The sequence below is a fragment of the Vombatus ursinus genome, unplaced genomic scaffold (assembly GCF_900497805.2).
Source record: "Vombatus ursinus unplaced genomic scaffold, bare-nosed wombat genome assembly UNPS02014171.1, whole genome shotgun sequence".
In the NCBI taxonomy this organism is placed as follows: Eukaryota; Metazoa; Chordata; class Mammalia; order Diprotodontia; family Vombatidae; genus Vombatus; species Vombatus ursinus.
Genome location: NW_020953949.1, coordinates 4,721,352 through 4,727,700, shown reverse-complemented (window position 1 = coordinate 4,727,700; position 6,349 = coordinate 4,721,352).

Sequence of the window (6,349 nt, the reverse complement as noted above, 5' to 3'; positions counted from 1 at the left end):
GCATCTATATATCCTTTCTTTTCTGTCTTTGATCTCCTTAGGGTATATATATATATATATATATATATATATATATATATATTTATATGCATATATACTCACACATACACAAACAAAAGAATATATACACATATAACCTTTCTTTTATATATATTCTTTATATATGTATATGTGTATGTGTATATATATATATATACACATATATACACATAATGACTACAATCATAAAATTAAAAATAACACTAAAACACAGCAAAACTCAAATTAACTAGTGAACAATCTTGGTCCAGGAGAACAGACGCCAAGACTTCTTTCCCTTATCCCATTAGAGAGGCATCAGACTACAGAAGCAGGTCATTGCATACATAGCTAGACATGGTCATTTTGTCAGTTGGTTTTGCTTAACTGTCTTTTTTGTTACAAAGGAGGGTTCAATGGGAAGGGGATAAATCAGGAAATGATTATGGGGTAAGAAACATAAAGCATCAATGAAGCTTATTTGAAAATAACCTTCAATGGCTCCCCATTCCCTATACTGAATAACATATATACTACTCTGGCACTTAGGATTCTTTATAATTTGGTTCTAACTTACCTTTCCAGCCTCCATAGCCAATCAATCAATCATTTATAAATGCCAACAGTATAAGGCATTATGCCAGAGTCTTTAGATCAAAGACAACATTTAATAGTTTCTGCCTTCAAGAAATTTACATTCTTTCGGAGAGAAACAACATGTCCACATATTCATATACACAAAATATTAACTACAAGATAAGTTCGAGGAGGAAGCATTAGAAGCTGGGGGTAGGGAATGGGGGGAGGGTTAGAAAAGACCTTATGCAGAAGAGGGTTTGAGTTGTGTTTTGAAGGTTCTGATGTGGGGATTCAAGAAGAGAACACCCTCCAGACATGAAAGCAAAGTCTTGGAGATGAAAGATAGAATATTATGTGTGAGGAAGAGCAGCAAGACCAGTTTGGCTAGACCAAAGAGTGTATTAAGGGGACTAATAGATAATAAGGCTGGATAGGAAGGGTGGGGCCAGGTTAAGAAGGATTTTAAATGCCAAACAGAGGAGCTATATTTGAGAGGAGTGAGAGGGAGCCACTGGGAAGTGAGTCTTGCTTTACGAAAATCATTTTGGCCACTCCGTGGAGACAGACAGGAAGACCAATTAGAAGGTGATTTCAATAGTCCAGGATGAGGTGATTAAGTTGTGTGCCTTTATGTGCACTTCATACTGTCCTAATCTTTCTTTACTATGTCCATGCCTTTTCATACCCTTTGATGACGCGGTAAGTCAAGGGATAGAGCATTTTTTCTGAGGCTCTAGTGAGGAGATCTCCAAATAAGGGGTAAGGGAGAAACACCAAGGCCAAAAATAAGGGCAGTAATAGTTTTGGGGTCTAGACAGGAGGTTTTTCACTAAAGGGGGGAGAGGGGGGTTGGATTGGGCAAGACAGACTTTGACTGAACACGTCCAAAGGGGTCAAGGAAAGGTATCTCAAGAATAACTGCACTCAGGAGATATAATAATTGTCCAAATAACTGACATAAATAGATTTAGAGCTAGGACTCTTAGAGGTCATTTAGTCCAACTCCTTTATTTTATAAATGAGAGAATTGAGGCTCATACAGGCTAAATGATTTTGCCAAGGTCACACTACCTTTAAGGTCCCGGCAGAGCTGGGAATCAAACTTGTCTTCTGAATCCAAATCCAGTGTTCAAGTATTAGAAAGCATTTGACATACATGTTTTCATTTGAACTTCGCACTCCAAGAGGTAGGTACTGAGGGTGTCGTCCCAATTGTATAAACGAGGAAATTAAGGCTCAGAGATTTTAAGTGATTTTTTGCACAGTTACATGGTTGCTGAGTGTCAACTGCTGAAACCCTACCAGGGATGGAGAACCTGAGCCTAGACTCATAACTGAATGCTAGAGAGGAAGCATGGAGGAATGGATGGAGAACCATTCTTTCTTTTTAAAAATTTTAACATTTTTATTTAAAGTTTTGAGCTCCAAATTCTATCCCTCCTTCCCCTCTCCCCTCCCTTAGATGGTAAGCAATCAGATATAGGTTATACATGTGCAGCTATGTAAAACATTTCCATATTAGTCATTTTGCAGAAGATTCAAATAAAAGAAAAAGTGAAAGAAAGTGAAAATAGCATGCTTCAGTCTGTATTCAATTAATATCAGTTATTTCTCTGGAGGTGGACAGTATGCTTCAACATTAGTCCTTTGGGGGATTGTCTTGGATCATTGTATTGCTGAGAATAGCTAAGTCATTCATTCACAGTTCTTCATTGAACAAAATTGCTATTACTGTGTACAATGTTTTCCTGGTTCTATTCACTTCACTATGTCTCAGTTCATGTAAGTCTTTCCAGGTTTTTCTGAAGTCATTCTGCTTGTCATTTCTTATAACACAATAATATTCCATTACAATCATATACCACAGCTTGTTTAACCGTTCCCCAAAATTCCTTTGATTTCCAATTCTTAGCCACCACAAAAAGAGCTGCTATAAGTATTTTTGTACAAATAGGTCCTTTTCCCTTTTTTTGGTTTGTTTTTTTTTTTTTTATGTCTTTGGGATATAGACCTAGCAGTGGTATTGTTGGATCAATGGGTATGCACAGCTGTATGGCCTTTGGGCATAGTTCCAAATTGGAGAGCCATTCTTGAAGACAGAAAGACTTGGGTTCAAGTCTTGCTTCTGATTCTTACTGTCTATGTGACCCTGAGTAAATCCCTTCATTTCTTAGTACACTAGGCAACTCTCTAAGACTATAAATTATAGAGAAAGTGCCAATCTATACTGGTTTAAGAAGTCCCCTCACCTAGGGATCCCTATATCAATGAAATCACAAGTCCAGTCCTTATTCCCCAAGATTTAGTACCCCAGTCACCAATAAATCCAGTGAAATGAGTTAGTATCAATTACTCAGACTAGGTAAAAGGTTAGGTAGAATAGAGCTAAGAATTGCCTATAGTTGGTACTAGGGACCAATATTAAAAGATAAGACCCCTTGAAATCCATGAAACTGTTTTCCTTTCATCTATACTATATTCCCTCTGCCCTACACAACATTCCCTGCACCCTCATCCCAGTTGTGAACAGTGCTTCGCAGTAAACCCTTTAAAAAGTGCTTGGGGAAGGGGGTGGAGCCAAGATGGCAGAGTATAGGTCAGGACCCAGTTAAACTCCCCCCCAAACAACTTTAAAATTATACCTCAAATCAAACTTTGGAGCAGCAGAACCAACAAAAGTCAGAGGGAGACATTTTTCCAGCCCAACTCAACTTAGGAGGTCTACAAGAGAGGTGTGTGATACAAGGGTGGGCGTAGGCCCAGAGAGTAGCAGGAGTACCAGTGGTGGGCCTCAGAGGCATCTGAGACAGTAGCAGCAGCAAATTTGGGAGCTCTCAGCCCAGAGACCATGAAGGGGTTGGACAACTGGTCAGAAAGCGATTACAGGGGAACCTTTGCTGGCACTGGATATATAGCTAGTACTGATTGGCAACTCTATTGTCCATAAGCAGTTCTGGGTCTCAGTTCCAGGACTGAGAAGAGTACTTGTGATTGGTCACAAGGGAGCAGTTCTAGGGCCAAGAGGAACACTAATACTTGCAACTGTAGGGGAGCAGGGGCCCTTCCTGTGCAAAGACTATAGCAGACCAGGAGAGCAATGACCATACTTCTCCCAGGATAACACCATCTTGGAAGCACTAAAAACGTGCAGACCCCCAGAACTAGCTCCGAAAATGGCAAGAAAAAGCCTGAAACTTGGCACAGTGACTTCTTCACCTGCAGGTGAACAGAGCTCAACTTTCACATAAAATTCAAAGTGAAGAAATAGGCTGGGAAAATGAGCAGACAACAACAACAACAAAAAAAAAGAACATGACCATAAAAAGCTACTACAGTGACAGGTTAGAACAAGAAATAAACTTCAAAGAAGATAGCAATGTGAAAACAGCTATAAGTAAAGCCTCAAAGAAAGATGTTAATTGGACCCAAGGCCAGCAAGAGTGCCTGGAGGAGTTAAAGAAAGAGACAAGAGTGGTAGAGGAAAAATTGGGAAAGGAAATAAGAGCAATGTGAGAAAATCATGAAAAGAGAATTAACAGCTTGGTAAAAGAGGCCCACAAAAATACCAAAGAAAATATCACCTTGGAAAAAACAGAATTGGCCTAATAATAAATGAGGCACAAAAATTCACTGAAGAAAAGAACCCTTTTAAAAGCAGATCAGGCCAAAAGACAGGGAATTCATTGAAGAAAAGAATTCTTTAAAAAGCAAAATGGGTGGGGTGGAACCAAGATGGCAGAGTAAAAGCAGTGACTCCCTTGAGCTCTCCCCAAACCCCTCCAACTACCTGTAAAAAATTACTCTAAACAAATTCTAGAGCAGCAGAACCCACAAAAAGACAGAGTTCAACAAATTTCCAGCCTAAGACAATCTGGATGCTTGATAGGAAAGGTCTGTTGCACCAGACTGGGAGAGAAATGCAATTCAGTGTGAGCCGCAGGGTCAAAGATGGAGCCAGAGCAAACCTGGGGCAGTAATCAGGGGATTGAATCATGAGCAGCTGTGGTGGTTTTCAGACTTCTCAACCCACAAACACTAAAGACAACTTAGAAGGTCAGTGGGAAAGTTCTGTCAGACATGAGTGAGAGAGGAGCACAGTCTAGCCCTGGCCCTAGTGTAGCTCCAGGGCGGCGGCCACAGCTGCAACAGTTGCTTCCAGAGCTCTCAGCCCACAGAGGGTGGGGGGATCGAGTGGCTATTCAGAGGGGGATTGCAAGGATCTCTTTAATGGCCCTGAAGCAGGACTCTCTTGCTTTGTCCATGCTTGGACCTGGGTTGAAGTCCTGCAGCAAGGAGGAGTGCTGGTGTGGCAGAGCTTGTGGCAGGGTGGAAAGGGAATCCTTCACACAGTTCCAAAGCAGAAAAGAGTGCTTGTGGTCACTCATAGACCAGAGCATAGGCCAGGAAAGGAGTAAACATCTTGCCCCTTATCATACCACCTTGGAAGAAATGAAAATTTACAGGTCCCTAGAAGTATCTCTAAAAGCAGTTACACAAAACCCCTGAAGCTTGGGACAGTACACCTTCCACACTGAAAGCAAAGCCCTACTTTAACAAAGCATTTAAGAGTCAAGTAATTGACTGGGAATATGAACAAACAGTGGAAAAAAACCTAGGTCCTCTTTAATCTTGTCTCTGACACTGATGACCTGTGTGACCTTGAGTATGTCACACTTAGCCTCCCTGGGCCTCAGTTTCCCCATTTATAAAATGAGAGATTGGAACCAGACTCTCTCTGAGATTCCTCCCAGCTCTGGATCTATGATTCTCTGAACATCTGCTTTAGAACTTTTCAAAACCTCTTCAGAATTAATTCATCTATCACACTTACTGGGCTTCTGGCTCTTTCAGCCCAGTCTTTATTGTACCAAAATGCTGATTATTGCCAATGGGAGACGGTGAACTGCTGTTCTTGATTTCTGCAGAAGACAAAGCAAGAGGGAACTATATTTTGCATGACCTATTCTAGGAGCTGAGGAAGATACAAAGATGAGTTGTTGTCCCTCTCCTCAAGATGTTTCCAATTTTATAGAGGCCGTACTTTGCTTAAGACAGAGATAGAAAAAATCTATCAACTACCAAAATCCCTAGCCCTTCCTTCCTGGTCAGTATCCATCCATTAGTAAGCTATCTGTAGTTCTGGAAGACTGTAGGCTCCATAAAATTTCCAAGAATGTCTTATTAAGCATTATATTTCTCATAATGCTATACACAAGGAAGGTTCTCAATGAGTGATTACTGAATTGAATTTGCAGGAGACATCAATCACTGGTGAAATATAGTGCTTTGGGGCAATTTACATTTTCATTCTTTCCTTAGCCCAAAGCTCCAATAATTATTGGTATGGCCAATAAATTTTAGTCACTGGATCAGAATGAGTTTATATGATGTCAAAGTTCCTTCCTTTTATACATTTTATCTACACTCCTGTTTGCCTCTGGGGTAATAAAGTGAGATTTCTACCATGAGACCAAGGACCAAAGCTGTAACTAGGGAATGGTAAGTTTCCCTACTATAGCAACTGGCCCCTTTTCACTCTTGTAGTAAAACTACTCTATTTTTCCAGGAATATGAAACAGTTCTTTGAACAGCTGTTGCTAAATTCTAGAGCAGTTGCTAACCTAGTAGGTCCTATTGTTCAAGGCACACCCGACCCCTAGTGGCTACCAATTGCTGGACCAAATGACCTGATTCACAGTTCCAACAGTGCCTGTTTTCCCACAGCCTTTCCATCATTTGCCATTTTCCTTTT